The sequence below is a fragment of the Hordeum vulgare genome, chromosome 4H, assembly GCF_904849725.1.
Source record: "Hordeum vulgare subsp. vulgare chromosome 4H, MorexV3_pseudomolecules_assembly, whole genome shotgun sequence".
NCBI classification, from domain to species: domain Eukaryota; kingdom Viridiplantae; phylum Streptophyta; class Magnoliopsida; order Poales; family Poaceae; genus Hordeum; species Hordeum vulgare.
Genome location: NC_058521.1, coordinates 210,288,386 through 210,300,781, shown reverse-complemented (window position 1 = coordinate 210,300,781; position 12,396 = coordinate 210,288,386).

Below are 12,396 nucleotides of genomic sequence, written 5' to 3'. Positions count from 1 at the left end.
GGGGCAACAGGTTGCCCACAAGCCACCCATGCCCGGCCAGGGGGGTAGGTCGGGCCTGGCAGGCTTGTGGCCTCCTGGTGGCTCCCCTCCGGTACTTCTTCCGCCCAGTATTTTTCTTAAAATCCAAAATAACTCCTTGTTGGGTTTCACAGATTTTAGAATTGCGTGGAATAGGTATCTCAAACTTGCTCCGTTTTCAGACCTGAATTCCAGGTGCCGGCATTCTCCCTCTTCATGTAAACCTTAAAAAATAAGAGAGAAAAGGATAAGTATTGTACCATAAAGTGTAATAACAGCCCATAAAGAGATAAAATATCAACATAAAAGCATGATGTAAAATGGACGTATCAGCGCTCATCCATTGCATGAGTGCTCGAAGTCGAAAGGGAGAGGATGATTTTGACTTGTGCCTGACTAGTGGTGTGGGGATGAGTCAAAATAAGATTCCAAAGGACACCAAGTGTGAAGTTTTAGTAGATTGAGTTCCCAATTAAACTGTATAATATTTTTATTCTCTAAACCCATCTCCCACTTCTTGCATGCTAACACCATTTGGAGACATTCGAGTCATGGACAGCGAGAGCTCTTGCACCTTTATGTTCTTACTTTGCTATTTTCAATACTAGATATAGACTCTTGCTTGTTATTGTCTTGACTTAAATTGCATATCTTACTTGCTTTACTTTGAAGTTCTTATATGTGTGTTAACATGTCACCATAGAAATTATTTGTGTTATCATTAAACTACTCGAGGACGAGCATGAATTGCATAATTTCTGTTTGTTCCATGCTCTTTTGGGTGACATTGTTATATGTTTTGCTACACTTTCATACCTTTTTACACATATTTGGACTAGCCTACTATCTGAGTGCACCCAGTGCCAATTTCTGTCTGCTGATGTCTTTCTTGCAGTGACTTTTACCCCAATTTACAGGGCCCCAAAAATCGCGAGAAAAATATATAAAAATCAGCGTGACGGAAGTTTCACGAGAACCAAAGGTGGGCCAGAGGGGAGCCAGGGCCTGCCCAGGCGGCCTCCCTGTGCGACCCCCAACCTGACCGCGCCACCAGGTCGCCTGGGGGGGGGACCACCTCCTCTGGTTCCCTCCTTCGGCTTATATTTACCTCTCCAATAGGAAACGCTCACATCAGATCCAGAATCATGAATTTCTCCATCGTTTCGCCACCGAAGCGCTTCCGAGAATGGGAGCGTCAAAAGATCTCTTCCCGGCACCCTGCCGGAGGGAGGGTTGACCTCCCGGAGCTTCTCCACCACCATGGACGCTTCCCGGACATGCCGTGAGTAGTCCTCCTTGGACCATGAATCCATGACCAGTAGCTATGTGATGTCTTCTCTCCAATCTTGTGCTTCATTGTTTAGCACTTGTGAGCTACCCTACATGATCAAGGCATCTATGTAATTTACCTGTTGTTGCTATGCTTGGTTTGCTGTGATCCGATGGATTATGAGATTATGTTTAGATTGTGATGAGTTATATATTTGGTTCTCCTTTTATATTATGTTCTTGAGTAATTCATGCATGTTCTCCGTTGCTTTTTATTGCTTTGGCCGAGTAGTAGATTGTAACTCCAAGAGGGAGCGTTATGCATGATTGTGGGTTCATGCCCCCTGATGTCTAGCTTGAGTGGCACAAACATGAGACTAGGGGATGTGTTGTTGCCACCAGGGAGAAAACAATAGTGCTTGTGACCATGGTTGCAAGGATAGTTTACCTTACACAAAGTTCGTTAATGCAGTTGTTCGTTGCTTTGAGTTTACACTTTGGGTGGGGCTCGCATCTTAATACCAGCGAGATGTTCTGGATAGGTATCTTAAGGTGGATGATTAGAGAGTAGATGCTGATGGATAAATGGTCTACTTGTCTTGGCATACTGCCCATTACTTTTGGGCCTCTAACTTTCTTGTAGCATGATTTGCATTACGGTGCATTTATAATTCTTTCAATTGCCCAGCTTTAATTTGTTTACCCATCATAGTTATTTATCGTCTTTTGGGAGAGAGACATCACTAGTGAACATCAAGTGACTCTGGTCCATGTTACCACCATTGTTTACACCTCCACCATTTACTGTTTGATCTACTTTTCTGTTGCAATCACTATCACTATTCCCTCTTGTGTTTTGATCCTTTGTAAACTACAAGGCCGGAGAGATTGACAACCTCTATGAACTCGTTGGGAGCAAAGTTACTAGTTGTGTGTGCAGGTCCACGTCTTCTGCTAGTGCCAGAGCAGCGGACACCTACTTGTTGATCCTCGGAGTCCTCCTGGTTTGATAAACCTTATAGTCCCCGTGTAAGGGAAATCTGCTGCTGAATACATCTCCACCTTCCACTTGGGGTAACCAATGAGGGGCGAGAAGTATATCCATCAACTCGTCATCAGGCCTAGAGATACCTCTCCGTCACACGGAGTGACAAATCCCAGTCTTGATCCATGCCAACCCAACAGACACCTTTAGAGATACCTGTAGAGCACCTTTATAGTCACCCAGTTACGTTGTGGTGTTTGATACGCACAAGGTATTCCTCCAGTGTATGGGAGTTGCATGATATCATGGTCATAGGAACAGATACATTGACATGCATAAAATAGTAGCAATAAACTGACACGATCATATGCTACGTTCATAGTTTGGGGCTTTTCCATCACATCATTCTCCTAATGATGTGACCCCGTTATCAAGTGACAACACTTGTCTATGGCTAGGAAACCTTAACCATCTTTAATCAACGAGCTAGTCATATAGAGGCTTATCAGGGATAGTGTGTTGTCTATGTATCCACACATGTATCTGAGTTTCCATTCAATAAAATTTTAGCATGGATAATAAACGATTATCATGAACAAGGAAATATAATAATAACTAATTTATTATTGCCTCTAGGGCATATTTCCAACAGAGAGATCGTATACAGTGTCATGAGGAGCAATAGTACTTCGTGGACCAGCACAACTCTTCCCACCTCTCGCTCCCATGCAATCGAGCATGATCTAATTGTATATTTTTTAGATAAGGAGGTTTACCTCGAGGCTTTGAATAAAAAATATGCATGTGGCCGCTTTATTAAATAAAGCAATAAAACAATCTGGTTGTTAACAAGCTCATAAAGAGTTGTACAATAATCCAAGCTCAGGAAAAGGATGCCACAACCGGCGAAAATAGGACTAGATGCCTAACTACCTATCATATTGTTGGACCGCCATCCAAACCGGTTGTAGATATCCTGAGCTACCATCTCCTATCAGATAGACCTAGTAATCAAAGTTTCCCTGGTTTCCACAGGAGTGAGTATCGAACATGTACGGATCCATGGCGATGCCCTGTAGATTACATGCAAAAATATTATACGTGTTTGTCTATTAAAAACCATGTCATTCCTACAACTCCATATAGCCCAAACTAAAGCACATACTTGTATACGAATATGCCTCGTAGTATTTATCTCAACTTCATTTAGCCACGTCCCAAATAACGTGTCATTGCTATATGGAGGTATGATATTAAAGGCTATATGACTTGTTTGCCATATAATTTTTGCTAGCGGGCATTGGAGATAAAGGTGTTTGATAGTTTCATCATGATTACAAAAGTTGCACCGTTTACCATCCTCCCAATTACGCTTTGTCAAATTATCTTTAATGAGAATCACCTCCGTGTGAACAAACCACATGAAGACTTTAATTCGTAAGGGTACTTTTACGTTCCAAATATGAATCAAATTAGGAATTGGTCCAGCATCAATTAGATTCAGATATAGTGATTTTACTGAAAAGATGTCATCTGAGGTTAGCTTCCGATGAAGCCTATCGGAATGATCCGAAAGATGAACCTTCATGAGCCTTCTGACTAGGTGTAGCCAAGCTTCCCAGCAATGACCCACCAAAGCTCGTTGGAATTGGATATTTAAAGAATTAAACCATAATATTGTGGAAACATACGCTTCCTTACGCTGCACAATATTATAGAGAGATGGAAATTGTGTTGCTAGAGACGTCTCCCCCAACCACGTATCCTTCGAGAATCTCATCGACTCACCACTTCTAATGATAAATTTAGTTCTATGGAAAAATGTTGATTTAATTCTCATCGAACCTTTCCAAAAGGATGGATCATTGGGTCTGAATGTGACCTGGGCCAGGGTCTTAGACTGTAAGTACTTACTACGCAGAATTTGTACCCAGATGCCTTCTATCTCCAAAGATACTCTGAACAACCATTTACTAAGCATACATCTGTTCTTTGCCTCTAAAATCTCAATCCCCACACCTCCCTGGTCCTTAGGCCTATAGATAATATACCATCTAGTAAGTCTATATTTCCTCCTAACATCATCACTTTGACAGAAAAAGTGGGATCTATAAAAGTCTAACCTTTTTCGTACCCCTACCGGTATCACAAAGAAGGACAGAAGAAACAATGATCTAATTGTATATGATCATGAACTTCTGATTATAATTTGTTTTTGCACATGTATCACATACTGTATTTGTATTGGTCTAAAATTGGTAGTACAAAGAGTGGGAGACGACCCCACTTAACGGTATCAACATTGAGTATGTAGCAAAAGATGCGTACGTTGCATACGAGTTGTATCGCAGGATTGGAATCATGAACTATGGCCAGCGTCACCTCGTACATCAAGCACCACCACCACCACCACCAATTTAGGGATATTCTGATTCAGACGAGTAGTGTTCGCAGCGGCGAACACTTCTATTTCTAGCTATTATTATGTACTACTTGGGGATCTCAAGCTCGGACGAGTATTTTTATTTATGTCCTTGTTTAAAAATGATGTGAGCAAGATTTCTGGAGCATTGTGATGTATGAGACCATGCCAAGTTTCAACCTTTTTAGAGTTCATTTGTAGTGCTTTTTAATTTCAGGGTCATTTACCTAAAAAATCATTAAATGCATGAAAAATAGCCAATGTAGTTAGAAACTGTTGAAATTTGAGGATGTGGCTTGGAATGGTGCATATTGAATGCACAAAAAGTCTGGAGTTGAAACAAGTTAACAAAAATGAAATGCCCGTGTAACATATGAGTTTTCGTCTCAAACCCTCATACTCTGAAGTAGATGGCCAAGTTTGTACTCGAAGTGCATTTAGTTTTTGTTGTAATCCTCTCAACTTTTTAGAACATGTTATGTGTGTGAAATAATGATACCATGCCAAGTTTCAACCTTTTTAGAGTTCATTTGTAGTGCTTTTTAATTTTAGGATCATTTACCTAAAAAATCATTAAATGCATGAAAAATACCAACTGAAGTTAGAAACTGTTGAAATTTAAGGATGTGGCTTGGAATGGTGCATATTGAATGCACACAAATTCTGGAGTTGAAACAAGTTAACAAAAATGAAATGCCCGTGTAACATTTGAGTTTTCATGTGAAACCCTCATACTTTGAAGTAGATGGCCAAGTTTGTACATGAAGTGCATTCAGTTTTTTTCATAATCCTCTCAACTTTTTAGCACATGCTATGTGTGTGAAATGATGATATCATGCCAAGTTTCAACCTTTTAGAGTTCATTTGTAGGACTTTTTAATTTCAGGGTCATTTACCTGAAAAAATCATTAAATGCATGAAAAATAGCAACTGAAGTTAGAAACTGTTGAAATTGGAGGATGTGGCTTGGAATGGTGCATATTGAATGCACAAAAAGTCTTTCAAAGTATGAGGGTTTGGGACGAAAACTCATGTGTTACAAAGGCATTTTAGTTTTTTAAACAACCTAAGAATTACCAAATTGAATATAATGATAAAACACACTAATATTAAACAGAAGGAAAAAGGAATAACTAAAAATAAATAAAGCAGAAAACAAAAAAAAGTTATTCACAAACTAGTGATTCGCACAAATTTCAAATAATTCAAATTTGAAAACTACTAGCCCTAACACAAAGTTTATAATTTTTTTACCTAAAGCAAAAAAGATTCACAAAGAAACTCTAAAGAAAGCAAAAAACAACTCACAAACAAAAGAAAATAAATAAAGCAGAAAAATGAAAAATAAATTAAAAGCCCTCCTACTAGCCACAACGGCGTGCATACGACTGGAAATCCAACCTGTAGTTGGGCAGGATGCGGGCTCGCAAGGCCAAGTAGGCCCACCAAGCAGCAGAAGTGAGGTCGGCCCAGAAGGCATGTATTAGAGAGGAGCTCAATGCATTGCTGGCGCCGGGGCTTATAAACAGATGCCGACTCGCCTCAACTAGCGAGGTGGGACTAAACATCCGCCGCGGCCCTCGCCAGCCCCCGTCACCCCTTTAGTACCGGTTGGAGCTCCCAATCGGGACTAAAGGGGTGGCAAGGGCTGGCGGTTTCGCGCCCTTTGGGCTCACCAAATTTACCTTTAATCCCGGTTGGTGGCTCCAACCGCGACTAAAGGGGTGGCGGGGGCTGGCGGTTTCGTGCCCTTTGGGCTCGCCAAATTTACCTTTAATCCCGGGTGGTGGATCCAACCGGGACTAAAGGTTGGGGTTTATAAGTAGGATATCTGAAATTTTGATTTCCCTCTCTCCATTCGATCCCCTGATGCCAACGACCCTGCCCCCGACGCTGCCAGGCTACCGAAGCTATCGCCGCCCCCGAAGCCGTCCTCGTCGTCGCCGCCACCGATGCTGTCGGCATGTGCCTCCTCCCTCTGACTGCCGACGAGCAGTTGTTGGGCCCTAGCCCTCCTCTGCTCCCACGGTGAGCTCGACCGCTCCTCCCTCTCGTCCCCTAGATCTGGCCACCTCCCGTCGGCCTGCGCGAGCGCGGAGGAGCCATGGCCGTCGGCTTGCCCGAGTACGGCGGCGCCATGGCCGTCGACCTGCTCGAGCGCGACCGCCTCCTTCCTCCATAGATTATGATTCATTTAGTAACTTTTAGCAGTGAAGGTTTGCTCATGAATCAATTCTGATGTTTCAAAGAAATCGTGATGCAAAGGAATTATATATGTCACTAGGTTGTATCTTGCCTACCGAATATGTTGTCAGATACTTGCTTATCTTTTTTATTATATAGAGAGCAACATTTATAAATAATACCTATTATGTACTTGAGTTGTGCTTGGTGCTCCTGAAGATATGTTGTCAGAACTTGAGGTTTACAATAGCTTAAAAATAATACCTATTATGTACTTGAGTTGTGTTTGGTGCTCTTGAAGAAATTGTAGGTGCACCTTCAATTTAAAATAGTGTAAAATCTAAAAGTAAAAGGAGACGGGAATATACCAATATGAAAAAATATAAAAAAGAGATCTTCATGTTCACTTTAGTCATGGATTGCCAACGGAACCTGCATTACCATCCTAGTTTAGAATTCAGTAATATCAACCCTCGCCAAATCCTATCACTGTGAGCTAATGACATTTCCTACACTTTAGATCTCTTCATAATAATTTCACTCTTATGGAATGTATGGTACCTATTTCACACTAACATTTTTGCACTTAAATAGTTGTAAAATTTAATTAAATAGTAGGAATTTAAATAGTTGTAGAATTTTTTCTCGATGTCGACGATGCCTGGCCCGCATCCTCGTCATCGACTCGGTGGCGACCACCTGCTTGAGAGGCGCCAGCATGTCCGGGAATGGACTCTGTGGGGCTAGAACTGGGAGGAGCTACCTTCTAGGGCACGGAGCTTGGTGAGAAATCGGGCTCCCGTTGTCGACGTGGAGCTTCTTTAGTGGCGGACATGTGGGCCACTTTCGGTGCCGAGGCTGCCGACTCCCAAGGAGGATGTACGTCGTCGTGTCAGGGAGGAGTACGAGCACGTCCGTCGCTACATGGAGGCGTTGGACGCCAGGTTCTCCAATACTTGGCAGGTTCTTCACGGATCTCACCCGAGCTATGATCCGGTGATGGTTCTTGCTCTTTGGGTGTCCATCGTCCGCGCCTCAATACATCGACAACTCTTTGTTGGTTGATCAATTACATATTATTCGATGATGCATTAATTAAGTGATGTATTCGAGATTATATATTCTATAATATTAAGTGGATTATTCAATGATGCCACCAACCGGGACTAAAGGGTTCGGCTATATAAGCGCGCCCTTCTTCCTCCCCGAACTTCTCCGTTTTCTATCTCGCGCGACGACACACACTGCCCCGACGCCCCGACGCCGAACGCGCCACCGCCAGGCTACCACGCACGATGCCCTCCGACGCCCTCTCCGACACCCCCCTTCCCCCACCGCAGTGGCCCCCATCCCCGCGGCGCCACCACCCTTTCCCACCACGGCGCCCCACATCCCCGCGGCGCCACCGTCGGCGCCACTCCCCTTTCCCCACCACCGACGCAACCCCCTTCCACACCGCGGCGCCCCCAAACCCCGCGATGCCACCCCCTTCCCCACCGCAGCGCCCCCCATCCCAGCAACGCCACACCCTTCCCCACCGCCGGCAACTCCTCCAATATTGTGAGTTATTTTTTTTCTTTTTTCATTTCATTGAATCCATTAGGTTAATTAAGTTAGTTTAGGTCCCTGTTACTGTTATTTTAGGTCACAATTAGTGTCAAATAGGTTATTGTTAGTTTAGGTTAAGTAGGTTATTAGTGCAAAAAAAGAAGATTTTGGTTTAGGTTTTGATTTGACATATAAGTGATTTAGGTTTTAGAGTTGATTTGCTTTTTGTTTTGTTACAATTTTATGCATGCAAGTATGTTAGTGTGATATATGGATTTGGGTAGAAAACCCCAAGGAATCCAATGGTGGCATTAGATTTCACTTTTATACAAGTTTTTGGAAATGTCATTTTGTGATGAGGTGGCATTTTGCCATTTTTGTAGGAATTATTTTGTGCATGATTTGAAGTTTGTGTCAACATGAAAGTTCTAGCTTTTTGTGAAGTCTAAGGCCTGGTATTTTTATTGGGGGTGTTACTCCAGTAGATAAGTGGATACCTTGTTGATAACATGTGTAGGAAATATTGTTGTTTGCATAGCTAGAAATATTTCTAAGCGTTGGGACTGTTGTTTCCAGGGATGTGTTGCTCTTTGGTGGTTGCACCAATGGCATGAATTGTCGTGGTTGAACCCCTCTACAACTTGGTGCCACAAGTTTGTTCATAGGACTTTGCATCATAGTTTTATTCGTTGTCAAAGTTGTTATTCTGTTGGAAATGGCAGCAAGTGAAAACAAGTCGGAAATTCTGTTATTATTTTATTTGCCGGTGGGTAGGGCTTGGGAAAAGTTCATCAAACAGGTCGAAGGACAATGGAAACAAAAACTGAAATGGGTGCGACCTAGGGTAATTAATTAAGTACTACTAGCTAGCTATCATCTCTTTAATTCTAGTTTCAATACCATTATCATGCTTGATTAGTTATTACCTGATTTAATTATATTCTCGTAATTAAAGTGCCTGAGGCAGGAGCTGGGGAATAATTTATGTGCATACTACGTTTGCGAGAACATTTGCATGATGACATCCGAAGGGTCCAAAAGTGATAGACAACTTTGGGTATGTTTGCCAGAACACTATTCACAATTCTTTTTATCATGATCTAATATATATACACACAACTAATATATTCATATTGATCTTATTTTTTAATAAAGATGACAGGCATGCGGGATCGGCTCCTACCAACGGATCACGTACGAGCAATTCAAGAGGAAATAGCGGGATTTTTGCTCGACCAGGTCATAGATCCCAAAGGAGAATACCATTACAAGTTGTAATGCCTCCATGTAATGAACTGCAAATTGTAGGAGAAATTGTATATATACATGTGTATGTGTGAATGGTCGTGCGAGAAATTCGATGATATATGTATGATCGGTTCTACGAGAAATTCTATTTTTATATATGCATAACGTGTACAATATGTAGTAGCGTAAAATATGTTTGAAATGAAAAAGAGTTAAATGGAAAACACAAAATTAAAAGGAAAAATAAACCAGAAACCAAAAAACCCTAAACCTTTTAGTCCCGCTTGGTGTAACCAACCAGGACTAAAGGCCCCTAGCCCCCCGGCGCGGGCTCGTGCCACGTGGTGGGCATTTGGTCCCGGTTCATGACAAACCGACACTAAAGAGGGGAGCCTTTAGTCCCCACCCTTTAGTGCCGATTGCAGAATTGACACTAAAGGTCCTTATGAACCGTGACTGTTGCCTAATTCTGCACTAGTGTTATATTTGAGTTTTGGTGTGCTATTTATGGATCAAATAAGTACAAACATGCATAGGGAAAACTGCGTATGAGTAGATTCTGGGGACAATAAAAGTAACCTCATGCTTCTCCGCCGTAACAATGCACACCATTATCTTGAAATTGTGTTTACCTTTGTTAGATTTCTTATTGATGGTTTCTAAAGAACTTATTATTGTTGCGATGCGGAGATTTAAGGTTGATACTGGTGAGTGCTACTCCATACAAGGAAGTATCTAACAACCAACTATCCACGTTCGTGTGAGTTGATACGTTCTTAAATATAATTCATTTTCTTCAGTAAAAAAGAGTAGATTATTAGTCTGTACAAATGATTTTGTTATATCATGTCTATCTTTATTGAACATCATATTATGTCATGTATAACCATTCGAATGAGTAGCTTGTGGTGTATTTTAGATTTTTAGGTCACAATTTAGTTTAGTTTGGCAATTATTTTCTGAAGTTTCATAACCTGAATTCTGCGGTTTCGGGCCTTTAGAGATTGATGTTTGTGCTGCACTTGCCATTTCTTAGGAATCATGGTAGTTTAGTAAGGATCTAATTCGTCAATCAAGCAACACATAAAAGAGGTATTTCACTCCTTAATGTATGATTTATGACTAACTATATTTTCTGAATACGAAGTTGTGGTTTTTTTCCAATTAGTCAATACACTCGGTGTTTTGGAGAGTGGTAACGCAGCTGTGCAATGAAATGATAGATGAGGGAAATTAAGTAGTAACTGCACTTAATTAGGCACTTACCATTCCCCATTTTTTCCTTTTGCCTTTAAAGCAATGCATATGACCAGTGGCGGAGGAGGGTAATTGAGGTGGGGCGAACTCTACAATCTAGAGCATATAAAAAATATGATGCAAATGAAAGCCAAAGAGCGAGTGAAAGTCTAACATTAAATGAGAGAGTGAGCTCCAGCACGCAAATCCTGATGAACGGCAAGCCGGGACCACCCATTTGGAACCGACACAGACTCCGCCGGGGTGATTCCATGTCCTCGTAGCTGTTCCTACTAGCCGTGGACACACTTGGTCGTCTCCTCCGACGCGCCCACAACTCAGGCATTCTACAGCCGTTGCATCCACGACGACACATTCGGGAGATCTCGCTATACGCCGATGATGTCATGATCTTCTGCCATGCCACGGCTGGCGACGTCAGATCGGTCAAGGAGATCCTCGCCTTGTTTGACAAGGCCTTCGACCTCTAGGTGAACTTCGCCAAGAGCTCCACCACCGTCTTGCACGGTGACTAGACGGCCACAGAGACAATTGCGCGCCTCAGCTACCACATGGTGACACTGCCTATCACCTACCTCGGCATCCCCTGTCTACGTGATAATGAGTTGATGTATATACTTCTCGCCCCTCGTAGGACCCCAAGTGCAAGGTGGAGATGTAGTCAGCATTAAATTTCCCTTAAACGGAGACTGTAAGGTTTATCGAACCAGGAGGACTCCTAGGCTCAGCAAGTAGGTGTCTTCCACCCTGGCGCTAGCAGAAGACGTGGACCTGCACACACAGCAAATAACTTTGCTTCCAACGAGTACAGACAGGTTGTCAATCTCTCCGGCCTTGTAGTTTCCAAAGGATCAAAGCACAAGCGGGAATGTAATAGTGATTGCAACGGAAAAGTAAATGAAGCGGTAAATAGTGGAGGTTGATACGTCCATTTTGCATCATGATTTTATGTTGATACTTATCGCTTTATGGGCTATTATTACACTTCACGGTACAATACTTATGCCTTTTCTCTCTTATTTTATAAGGTTTACATGAAGAGGGAGAATGTCGGCAGCTGGAATTCTGGTCTGAAAATGGAGCAAGTTTGAGATACCTATTCTGCACAACTCCAAAAGGCGTGAAAATAAACGAGGAATTATTTTGGATTTTATAAAAAATACTGGGCGGAAGAAGTACCGGAGGGGAGCCACCAGGAGGCCACAAGCTTGCCAGGCGTGGCCTACCCACCTGGCCGCGCCTGGGTGGCTTGTGGGCCCCTTGTTGCCCCTCCGACTCCCATCTTTTACAATAAGGAGGGTTTCGTCCCAGAAAAAATCAGGAGGAGGCTTTCGGGAGGAATCGCCGCAGCCACGAGGCGGTACTTGAGCAGAACCAATCTAGAGCTCCGGTAGGGTCGTCCTGCCGGGGAAACTTCCCTCCCGAAGGGGGAAATCGTCGCCATCGTCATCACCAACACTCCTCT